Source organism: Mercenaria mercenaria, chromosome 4 (assembly GCF_021730395.1).
Source record: "Mercenaria mercenaria strain notata chromosome 4, MADL_Memer_1, whole genome shotgun sequence".
Classification (NCBI taxonomy): Eukaryota; Metazoa; Mollusca; class Bivalvia; order Venerida; family Veneridae; genus Mercenaria; species Mercenaria mercenaria.
This window is the reverse complement of record NC_069364.1, coordinates 37,696,625-37,709,343: the sequence shown is the minus strand read 5'-3', so window position 1 is coordinate 37,709,343 and position 12,719 is coordinate 37,696,625. Positions and strand designations below refer to the sequence as shown.

The following is a 12,719-nucleotide window of genomic DNA, read 5'->3' as shown; positions in this document are numbered from 1 at the left end:
GCAGGTAAGAACGTTTTTGGCAAGCATGCATAAAATAGGTCAAACTTTGACATGTAAACACCACGTAGGTAGCGAAACTCGAATATCGCGAAATTAGTGATGACGCGAGATTAGTGATGTCGAGTCTACTAACCCAAATTTCCAAATGTTTACCAGATTTTATATCGCGAAAATATATGATTTGCCGCTTTGCCTATCTCCAATGACCGGCGCACATCGGCGTAGGCCGGATAGACCCAGGCAGTGCCGGCAAGCCAAACGAATGTCTAGCCGGTTGCACGTGGCAAAATGGCGTACGCCGCAAAAGTGAAACGAATTGGCCCATACCTGGCGAAAACAGGTTACAGTTACACAAATTATCAAGCCCAATTAATTTCCTTGCACAAGTGATAAATGGTCTCTCTTTACTTTTTATTGCTTTGGGGCACACAAGCCCACCTGGTGTTAAAATTGGCAGGGGTGTATGGGGATGGGGGTCTGTCACTTTTACTGAGCCTACAAATCAATTTCCTATGAACGCACGAAGACAATCTTTGTAAACACAAACTTATAACTATTATAGATATACATTTTTTTCAATGACAATTCTTACAGAAAAGCTATGTTGAACGTTTTATAAATTTATTTATTTTTCATTAGCTTTCCTAACCTCCTACGTGAAGAGCGAGTTTAGGTTAAATACCACTAAATCCGGCTGTTATAATTCTGGTTATAACACACTAAATAGTTGTTGTTCTTTATTCTATATAAAACTGACCTAATTCCAATGACCGCAGCACACCAATCTGACTAAAGTACTTGATCTTCTAAACGAAGATCTGAGAACGACCCATTCACATACGTCTTCTGTATATTTTGGATTTCCAGTATTGCTATTTTTATTTTCGCAAATTTATTTTTATTTGAACGAATCAGACGACTTGTTCGAATGTCAAAGAGTAAGAAAAATGTGCAGTTATTCCAGGGCTCGAACCCGGGAGCCCTCGCTTACTGAGCAAGTGTCCTACCGACTGAGCTAACCGGCTATCTGACATAGTATGACATAAGAATTGTAAATATCAAAAATCAAGGCTAAATGAAGATTTGCAAAACGTTGTAAGTTAAGCTTTGATTGGCCAGCGAAAGGGTCTCCAGAACGAGGCTATCAATAGGTCGTTCTCAGATCCTATGCGTAGCGTAATAGGAGATGTACTTTAGTCAGATTGGCAGCACACATCGGGACCCATTTTAAATTTCTGTAACCTACATTTTCTTGAAGAATGTTGTCAGTACTAACTAAAAATCAAAAGAAAAGTAGGGGTCATGTTTGATGCAAGAAAAATAATTTCAGTCAAACACACAAACTGCAAAATCAGCTAAAAAATGAGACCCCAAATTGTACTGGTGGTGTATGATCTACGTTTTCATGAAAAAATTTGTAATGTTGTTATTTCATTATGAAAATGCTACTTACATGTCAAGCATAGATCTGTCATGTGATTTTAGCAAAAAAATTGCAAAGAAAATAAGGAAAATAGCTCTACAGAGCAAAAAAATCTGAGGACTATTTTTTTCCGCCACTACCATTTTTTTTCACGCCATTTTTCTTTTTAGTGTCTGTATGGCTTCTGTCAACATTAATTAATCTAAATCGCCCCTATTAGGCCTAACTAAACTATAGTGGCAGGGACCAGTTTCGCATTTGGCCCTGGTACGTTTTTTTTAAAAAAATAGACAGATGCACTTTAAAGGCATCTATATTCAACTGGTCATTTATGATGTTTATAGAACTGAGGATTCCTGCGTACGAGTAGTTATTGTGTAAAGTAAATATGTACTTTAATCGATTTTCCTAGCTCCGTGTAGACAGCCGGGTCAAAGTCTTACCTGAGGTAGCGGAATTCAGACGAAATGGAAACGGTCATTCATCCATCCAGATTCAGCTCAAAATAGCGGAAAAAGTAAATGGTTATGAGACACTTTTCTTCCCACCATTATTTTCGTCTGGCCACATGCTTAAAAAATATGCATGTGTTTTAGGGTCAGTCATTTGCAGATAATACAGTACAGGTCGCGCAAGGAGTGCATTTTGGGCCATTTTGCCTTAAAATTTAGTGTCCTGAAACCTGCGTTTTACAAGTTTTTATCACAGAAGCAACAGAATCGGCAGGCTGAAAATGTCACACAATGAAGCGCAAAGTCTGTTCAATACATTCACTCAACACTTGCCATGAATTTATCAAAATTGGATTTTTCATGATTTTTTTCGCACTGGTATCAGCGCAGATTTGTGGAATTTTCAAATTAACTGTCCCATGCCCCCTAAAAGAACCAGCGTGGGAGCTGTCGCTTAATGGCTGCCAGGTATTTTAACACTAATTTTTCAATTGGCATGGCAACAGAGGTCGTCTAAATTAAAGCTAGTTTCAGTTAAATTTAATTGTGGATGTATTTGTGACATTTCGGTAGGAAAAATGGGAAAGCGGGTTGTATTTGGTGAAGTGAATCTCAATTAAGGTATGAGTAGTACTTCGAGGTCACAGCCGTGTGATTTTGATGTCAGTTTACAGTAAGCAAATGTGACCAGAGAAATTTCTCTTAGAAGATACATGACCCCTACTTTTCTCTACATTTTATATCAGTTTTATCATAACTCTTTAAAATGAGGTAAGGATTTGTTCTCTGAAATGGGTCTAGCTATATTTGGTAGCTCTTTAAAAAATGTCAGTTTTATCAAAGAAGTATAATTTTTATAGCTCTTCGGTTTTATATAGAATATATAGGGAAAACTATTTAACTGGTTGTGACCTATAACATGTACGCACGTATTGAGTGTACTATATACTGACTAAAGGTTAGGGTTAGGTTTAGCATAGGTTTATTACTGTACGTTTAATGCGTGTGTACACTCAGTGCGGGAGATTTAATGCCGACTGTTATATCGCATTAGCTATACAGTAGTAAATAAATTTGCTATATGTTCTATATAAAATTAATAGTCCTCTGATAGCTTTAACACATAGCCAGATTTTTGTCTGACAGGTCAACAGTATATAGTCTGTCAGTAATTAAGTTTCAATGCATTCTTAAGAAATACAGCATTGATCTCCAGATAAGCAGACTCTTTCCAACCGACAATGGTAAGAGTTTTTGGGAGCAAGATTAGAGATAATTTCTATTTCTGGAAATCAATGTTTAAGTAAAAAAAGATATTAAAAGTATAAACCAATACTTCTGTCTGTATCTTTGAGCTGTAAAGTATGCATTTTACAGCTAGCCTGCAGGGGTATGTCTTCAAGTTCTATTAACAAACCAGTCCTCAGGATAAGTTTAAGACAAGAATGAGTGTAATTTAGAAACAGACATTAACTACCTAAGAAGCTATTTTGTTAATATGAATCTGTAAAAAGATCCTTTGGAGACTTTGGAACCAAGCAGAATAATAGCAGACTCGGTTTGAATGAGTCTGTTCATGAAAGGTAATAAAGTGTGCAACACCTCTTACGCCCCCTAGCGCCGTCTGAAGTGGAACTCTGTTACACATCTATTGAATGGACTCCATAATCTCACAGGACCAGAAAATATAACAACACTAAATCCAAATACGGGGATCCCTTTACAGCCACCATACGGAATTCCGAACTGTGATAGTTAACAATATCTGTAAAAAGATCCTTTAAAACATAGAATGCAACAAAGCAGAATAATAGAAGACTCTGTTTGACTGAGTCTGTTCATGAGAGATAATAAAGTGTGCAACATCTCCCATACCTCCTAGCGCCGGTGTAATGAAGTATTTCGACCCCCATAGAATAATGACCCCCCCGGTCATTATTCTATAGAAAAAGTGACCCCCCGGTCATAGTATTATGACCTCCAGATCATAGTACTATGACTCCCCCACGTGAAGTAAACTGAACCTCACGAAGAATATTGACTCCCATAAAAAAAACGACCCCCGGTCATTTGGTCAAATTTAGTGATAACTCATGTATCTAAGGCCTAATTGCTGCATTTTATGCCTCCACTCGGGGGAGGGGGGCATATAGATTTGCCCTTGTCCGTCCGTCCGTCCTTCCGTTTGACCATTAGCCCCAGATACCATCACTTGACACAGAAATCAGAGCATTCCGCAACGGGAAAAGGGATTCTATTTCTAGACGCTGTATCTTGGTGTATACATTTTTTTCAGGAAAATAACAATTCACAATACATTCACAAAACACACCAGTGTCAATAATCCCTGCAAACTTCGGTATGAAGTAATTGTTCAGAAGAAAACTGCACAAGAAACTGCTAGCATAGAACTTAGTATTAATAAAAGTTGCAATACTTAGCAGTGGCAGTAAAGTATGGTAGCGGCAACAATAGAAAGTAGTAGTAGTAGTAGTAGTAGTAGTAGTAGCAGTGGTAGTGGCAGTTGCAGTAGCAGCAGCAGCAGCAGAGGAATAAGTGACAGCAACAACAGCAGCAGGAGAAGAAGAGGTAGATGTACAAGACGTATTAGTGGAAGCAGGTATAGTAGTATCAGTAGTAGCAGTTGTAGTAGTAGTAGAAGTAGAAGTAGTAGTAGTAGTAGTAGTAGAAGAAGAAGAAGTACATGTAGTAATAGCAATAGAAGTAGCGGCACCAGTAGTAGTAGTACAATCAAAATGTTAACTATTTGCAATGGAGGGTATTAGAGTTGTAGATCTAGTAAAATTGTCTGTAAGGTTTGGTGGGGATCACTTTTTAATAGATATTATCGTCGAAAGTCTTTTTAGGAGCCGGTGTTTTACACGGAAAGAGTAACTTTTTTAAATTGAATAATGTCCGGGAATCGATATTGTATGAGAGTTCGAATGTAGTAATTTCGGCAGTGAGTATTTTACATGGAAGGAGTCACTTTTTCTATAGAATAATAACCGGGGTCGTTATTCTATGAGATTCGAAGGGAGTCATCTTTAGGGAGTCAGTATTTTACTTGGAGGGGTCAGTTTTTCTATAGAATAATGACCGGGGGGTCGTTATTCTATAGAGTTTTCAAAGGGAGTCAGTTTTTTATAAGGGGAGTCAATATTTTACAGGAAAGGAGTCACATTTTCTATTGAATAATGACCGGGGGGTCGTTATTCTATGGGGGTCGAAATACTTCATTACACCGGCTTAAGCGGAACTCAGGAAATAATTGTCCGTTTCGCAGAGGTGTAGTCCATTCCGCGAAAAATACTCATTCCGCATAGAGTTATCTTCCCTAGCGTGCTTCCGAAAATTTATCTTGAAAAGTAAAATTTTTATTGCCTACGTCTTATTTCAGTCATAGCCTATTTTATTTCAACATTTAAATAATACAAGAACTTGTGGTAATTCTGTTTAATATATGTATAACTTTTTGCATTAGAATATAGGATAGACACAGAAGTTTGTTCATGAGAAGACGGCACTCAAAATTGTTCGAACCAAAGGGGTCTGGCACAGGAGTGGATTGAGTTTAACGACTTATTTTTGTGTGCTAGAGCCGAAAGTTCTTGGAAAAGCTTATCCTGAAAAAAATGCGTAAAAAACTGGTGGTATCCGTAGCTTACCGATCACTTGATAGAAGCTATTTCACCTGTTAGTGAAAGGTGGAGTTTGCGTAGTCCAAAATATTAGACGTGTACATGCTCATTTCACCTTCAACATTCATTATTTTATTATTTTACATTTTATTTTCAATCTGCATTGTAACGTCTAAAAGGGCCCTAATCAGTAGAATGTAGCATTTTCTCACACGAAAAATATACGATATACGCAGGTTTAGACAGTCCAGCCTACCGTTATTTATCATATTCTAGTAATATATCGTTTAAATTTACCTTTAAAAGCCCTCATATCTAGGGGTGTAACGATACATCGAACTATCGATGCATTGCGATACTAAGTGTCCCGATAGCATGCATCGATAGAAAAGTCACGATCCAATAACAATCGCCGATAGTTCCTTCAACAATCGATAGTTTCGATAGTTTTGAAATTTTAGTAAATACAGAAATAATTTATAATTTATAAACCAAGAGCCAGCTTTCATTTGCGCCTCGGAAAATGTTTACGTCTCCATTACAATAATTACCCTCACGGAATTTAACTACCATAATAACTACCAAAGGAGGAACAGAATACTTTGCAGACAAGAACTGCAGACACTATACACAAAGAAGGATTTTGCAGACAACATAGGTAAAGAAGGATATTGGATTTTGCAGACACTATATGTAAAGAACAAAAGGTGTGAATGTCTATATGGATGGTTGAGTGAACTGATAATGTTTTAATTATGTCGCGGATTTTGTACTATATTTTAAGACCAAGATTTAAATGAGACTTATGGTTTATAAAATATTCAAAATATTATTTACAATTAATAATAATAATAATAATAAATGGTAATAATGATAGAAATTTAGTATTAATAATATAATCATTATTTGTTCTTATTATTAATGTTTTTTATTATTAATTGTATTATTTGAAATAACATTTCAAATATAATCTATAACCATAATTCTCATTTAAATCTTATTATTAATAACAGATAAATATTAAAATAGTATAAAGTCATATAAGAGAGTTACTAACACTTTGACATATTCAAGTAACACAAGAAAAGTGAATATATTTCTGGTTTCTTTTACTCTGACAACATCTTTTTAAAACATTTATTCTTTATTCTTACCTGTCTGCAAAATTCAACTGATTATCATTACATTATTATGTCTATGCTTTATTTCTTCTTGTCTGCAAAATTCAACATTATATATACATGTACATTATTATATCAGTCTATGCTCTATTTCTATTGTCTGCAAAATTCAAGTGTATGCTCTATTTCTACTTGTCTGCAAAATTCAACTGAAATCTGTCTGCAAAATGCAGTTACTGTTGATTGTACAGTATTCCATAACTTTAGTCTTAAGTCTTACTTGTCTGCAAAATTCAACCGCAGTCTGTTTGCAAAATACAGTTAATGTTGCGGTTTTATTATATCAATTTATTCTTTATTTCTACTTGTCTGCAAAATTCAACTGATATATGGTAGAAATACATAGGTTTATTCTTTATTCTTACTTGCCTGTAAAATTCAACTGGTATATGATAGAACTGTATAGGTGTATTCTTTATTCTTACTTGTCTGCAAAATTCAACTGATATATGATAGAAATGCATAGGTTTATTCTTACTTGTCTGCAAAATTCAACTGATTTATGATAGAAATGCATAGGTTTATTCTTTATTCTTACTTGTCTGCAAAATTCAACTGATGTATGATAGAAATATATAGGTTTATTCTTTATTCCTACTTGTCTGCAAAATTCAACTGATATATGATATAAATGCATAGGTTTATTCTTACTTGTCTGCAAAATTCAACTGATTTATGATAGAAATACATAGGTTTATTCTTTATTCTTACTTGTCTGCAAAATTCAACTGATGTATGATAGAAATACATAGGTTTATTCTTTATTCTTACTTGTCTGCAAAATTCAACTGATAAAAGATAGAAATGCATAGGTTTATTCTTACTTGTCTGCAAAATTCAACTGATTTATGATAGAAATACATAGGTTTATTCTTTATTCTTACTTGTCTGCAAAATTCAACTGATACATGATAGAAATGCATAGGTTTATTCTTACTTGTCTGCAACATTCAACTGATGTATGATAGAAATACATAGGTTTATTCTTTATCCTTACTTGTCTGCAAAATTTAACTGCAGTCTGTCTGCAAAATGCAGTTGATGTTGCTGTTTTCTTATATTATATCAATTTAATCATTATTTCTACTTGTCCGCAAAATTAAACAGACATCTGTCTGCAAAATACAGTAACTGTTATATTACTATATCATATCAGTTTTTGCATTATTTCTGCTTCTCTTCAAAATTCTTAAATTTTAATTAAAATTAAAAGTCATTGATAAAATAGGACCCTCCATATATGCATATTGATCACTATCTGACCTTATCAGACAGGACTTGTTTATTCCTGGGGCAATAAAGTAATTAAGAGATTAGCTTATTTATGGTGGGTGCAACTAATTTAATCATAGATGTTCCAGTAAGTTGCATACATGTCTCTTCTGTATATTTGAATAGCCTGGGGCAAACATTTTTAATCCTTTTATCTCCTATTGTTACTTGCAGATAAGAGTTTTTAACTGTCTCAATCAAATGTGTCTTGTTTGACTGATTTTGCAGACAATATAGAATAAACAGTAAAAACTTTTTATGTAATAGTGTACATTATATAAGTTGAATTTTGCAAACAAGTAAAAATATAAAGAATAAATTGATATAATAGTTAAACCGCAACAATAACTGCATTTTGCAGACAGACAACAGTTGAATTTTGCAAAAGTAACAATAAAGAATATATATATATAAAGTTATGGAATACTGTACATATATCAACAGTAACTGCATTTTGCAGAAGATTTCAGTTGAATTTTGCAGACAAGTAGAAATAAAACATAAACTGAAATAAAAATGTACATATATCAGTTGAATTTTTGCAGACAAGTAGAAGTACAGCATGAACTTAAATAAAACTGTACATATATCAGTTGAATTTTGCAGACAAGTAGAAATAAAACATAAACTGAAACATAACTGGACATATATCAGTTGAATTTTTGCAGACAAGTAGAAATACAGCATGAACTTAAATAAAACTGTACATATATCAGTTGAATTTTGCAGACAAGAAAGAATAAAGAAAAAACTTATGTAATACAGTATTTATATCAACAGTAACTAAATTTTGCAAACAGATTTCAGTTGAATTTTGCAGACAAGTAGAAATTAAGCATACACTTGAATTTGAATTTTAATAATGTACATGATACATCAGTTAAATTTTGCACACAAGTAAGACTAAAGATTAAACCTATGTAATTCTGTCATTGAATCTGTTCAATTTTGAAGACAAGTAGAAATAAAGAAAATATGATATAATATAATAAAACCGCAACATTAACTGCATTTTGCAGACAGACTACAGAAACTGTTAGATTTTGCAGACAAGTAATAATAATAAAAAAAAATGGAATGCTGTACATAAATCAACAGTAACTGCATTTTGCAAAGAGATTTCAGTTGAATTTTGCAGACATGTAGAAATAAATAAACGATGGTATAATATAATAAAACCACAGCATTTTGCAGACAAAAGTAAGAACAAAGAATAAACATTTGGAATACTGTACATATATCAACAGGAACTGCATTTTGCAGACAGATTTCAGTTATATTTTGCACACAAGTAGAAATAAGCATAGACTGATAAAATAATGTACAAGATATATCAGTAGAATTTTGCAGACAGGTAAGAATAAAGAATAATTGTGTTAAAAGATGATATCAAAGTAAAAGAAATCAGAAACATTCACTTTGCTTGTCTTATTTGAATACGTCAAAGTGTTAGTAACTCCTTTATTTGCCCTTATACTGTTTTCATATTTATCTTTTATTAATGATAAGATTTAAATGAGAATTATAGTTATAGAATTTTCAAAATGTTATTTTAAATAATACAGTTAATAATAAAAACCATTATTAATAAGAACAAATAATGATTATGATAATAATAATTATTACTGATATTAGATTTCTATCATTATTACCATCTTTTATTATTATTAATAATTGTAAATGATATTTTGAATATTTTATGAACCATAATTCTCATTTAAATCTTAGTCTTAAAATATAGTACAAAATCAGTGACATAATAAAAACATTATCAGTTCACTCAACCATCCCTTTATACATCTACACCTTTTGTTCTTTACATATAGTGTCTGCAAAATCCAATATCCTTCTTTACCTATGTTGTCTGCAAAATCCTTCTTTGTGTATAGTGTCTGCAGTACTTGTCTGCAAAGTATACCGTCCCCATAAAGGACTGAGAAGTCTGGAGATAATTAATAAATTTAGTTTCTTAGAAACTTTGATTAAATATATTTAAATAACTTGTTAATCTTAGATGAGAAAATGTACTATGAACATGGAGAAAGAAGGATACTTGTATTATACAGCAAACTGTTCGGTAGGGCCCTTCATTTAGTGCTGGTACACCTTAAACCGATCCGTTAATTTTCGTCTTTTTCGATGCTTTGGGTTATTAAACATGTTGACACTCGCAACAAAATGGCCGATTCGTTTGAGTATACCTTGCATAGGTTTATTGTTTTACTTACTGTTCCAAAGCTAAGGAAGTCAAGAAATATTTAATGTTAGAATTATTTCTGTCCATTTCATTTATACAAACATCTCAATGTGTGTTAACAGCAATTATAAACAGTGCCGTTTCTTGCTCTGTGTAACAATGCCAGTTGGTAGCTTTACTGTATAAAATAGGATGGCCGATAACTATTGCAATAGTATCGCAATAGTAACCTGCAATAGAATAGTATCGCAATAGTTTTTAAGCAATATCAATAGTATTGCGATAGTCAAAATTGGCCTCAATAGTCACCCCTACTCATATCCAATATATGTCAATTGTGTACAGTTTTCAATACACATTCCGCCATTTTTCAAGCATATTCAGCAGGTTATAATATATTTGGAATCGACTTAGACGAAAACAATTTTCCATGTAAACTATTTGCCAATTGATCCAGAGGGAAAATATTTCGTCTAAAATTGATTCTCAAAATAAACTGTGTTTACACAACATTCGGAATAGACCTGCAATGTTGCACACCATAATACAGATACACGGCAATACATACAGTGGAAAGAAACAACTCGATATTTATATATGAAAAGTAACTTTTATTTTATAATTATTCACATGTGCAGTTGAAAAAAGGATTATTTTCGGTGTAAGTAGTGTTCTTTCACTTCAGATTGGGTTATGTTGTTCATAATTTGAAGATTAGAGGCGACATGAAGTGTGTTCGCTTCTCACTACATGTTATACATGGCGATCCGATAAGACCTGACATAACCGATAGACGTCAAAATGTTAAAATATGTTATGTCAGGTCTTATTGATAGGACTAGAGTTTGCGGTGCCTGCTTTGCGCTCTCCACCAATCAGAGATCATTGTTTTCCAATAACTGCGTGGTCGCTTAAGGTAGTATCATGGTATTGTTTATATAGTAGATTTAATCAACATGTGGCAAACATCCTGTTGACCAGTTTATTTTCATAACACGTGGCTCAGTTATGCTTCTTTACATTCGGCGCAAATTTATTTAATTGGATTAAATGATGACTGAAACAGCGGTATTTGCAGGATAAATTTGATGTTATTCGCAGCTGTTCCCGATACCAAATTAATAAATTAACTTGACAATAATTTACTCGCTGGATGCGATACAAAATATATTTCAAACGCTGACATTGTTGGGTCATTTAAAGCACCCATTTGATTTTGAAGAAGTGGGGGTAGATTGTTTTGCTCATTGTTGATCGTTGTTATCTGTCATGACTGGAGAATGCTTGGTCTCGCAGTACTGTAATTGTCAAAGTTCATCAATAGGATCATTGCCTGAGGTCAGTAAATGGCCTATAAAGTATAATATTTTGGGTGTCAGAGGTCAAGGTTACAGTGACGTTGAGACAGAAAGTAGTTTCAGCTAAATAAGCAAAAACTGCATTTATAGCCAAAAGCCCTCGGCCTTCATAGGATGATTAATACTAAAAGGCATATAGATTTGAAACTTAATTTTTCTTTTTCTAGATCAATTACCAACCTCACTTGATAAAGTCTCATAACTCTGACATGTATTTTGGGCAAATTATGCCCTACTTAGGACTTGGAAAATCCTGGTAAAAATTTTGCATGCAAGTACTTACGGTATAAAAGGCATATATATTTGAAACTTATTTTTTATTTTTCTAGATCAATTACCAACCTCACTGGGTCAAGACCCATAACTCTGACATGTATTTTGGGCAAATTATGCCCCCTTTTAGACTCAGAAAATTCTGGTTAAAGTTTTGCGTGCAAGTTACTATCTGCAGAACAAATGCAGATATTAACTTGAAACTTCACATGTGCGGGGCTCTCGCGAGTGGGGGACTTGAGCAAAATAGTTGCTTAGGAACTTCAAACTAGAGCTGTCATTGATTGGGTCTTTGTCATATTGACGATACCGATATATCGGAAGACAGATATCGACGATACATCGATATATCGATTATTAAGTTAGAGTAACAACCTATTTGTTCATGTACGTGCTATAAACCTTCTTGTTAATGTTATTTTTAGTTTAATTGCCTGCTTTTCATGTGTTTTATTTGTATTTATGTATTTCCCCATACAGGTAGTGCCGCTTAGTTGGAAAAGACTGCTACGGTACAAGGTTTAGACATGTCCTTTATTGACAACTTCCGTTACTTAGGGCGTATTTTTGCAGGCAGAAAAGTTGTTTTAGAGGGTCTGAGTGTTTATCTGGATAGTATTTTTTCTCTGTGTAAAATATCGATTTTTAAAAATGGGAATCGATAATCGATCGACCAAAAAATATCGTTGATACATCGATATCGTTTCTATCGATGACAGCCCTACTTCAAACTTCGCTCAAAACTAACCTCAAAGCGAAATGCAAGTCGCCCGATTTTCTTTGATATCCGCACTTGCTAATTACGTGACAATTTGCACAGTGTCTAAATGAGTTTTGAATACACAAGCACACGCTGATAGCATAATTTAAGCTACGCCTACTTCAGGTACTTGCAAGATTTTCCCGAGAACTGTGAAAGCGA

The 12,719-nt window shown here is 33.7% G+C and overlaps 2 protein-coding genes across 5 annotated transcripts in view; one reads left to right on the top strand and one right to left on the bottom strand.

The window, feature by feature from the left end:
• Positions 1-666, bottom strand: part of LOC123552813 (ATP-dependent RNA helicase dhx29-like) — an 89,567-nt gene extending 88,901 nt beyond the window's left edge. The window contains exon 1 of one of the 2 annotated variants that reach the window (XM_053540932.1): positions 593-666. The gene's annotated coding sequence lies outside the window, so the exon portion shown is untranslated. Of the gene's footprint in view, positions 1-499 lie in introns of both variants that reach the window. The other variant, XM_053540933.1, reaches the window with a different exon arrangement.
• A 1,480-nt stretch (positions 667-2,146) lies between these two features.
• The window catches only part of LOC123551473 (zinc finger protein 595-like), a 51,614-nt gene continuing 41,041 nt past the window's right edge, over positions 2,147-12,719 (top strand). The window contains exon 1 of one of the 3 annotated variants that reach the window (XM_053540930.1): positions 2,147-2,343. The gene's annotated coding sequence lies outside the window, so the exon portion shown is untranslated. Of the gene's footprint in view, positions 2,344-5,181; positions 5,322-12,719 lie in introns of those variants that run through there. The other 2 variants (XM_045340438.2, XM_045340439.2) reach the window with 2 other exon arrangements.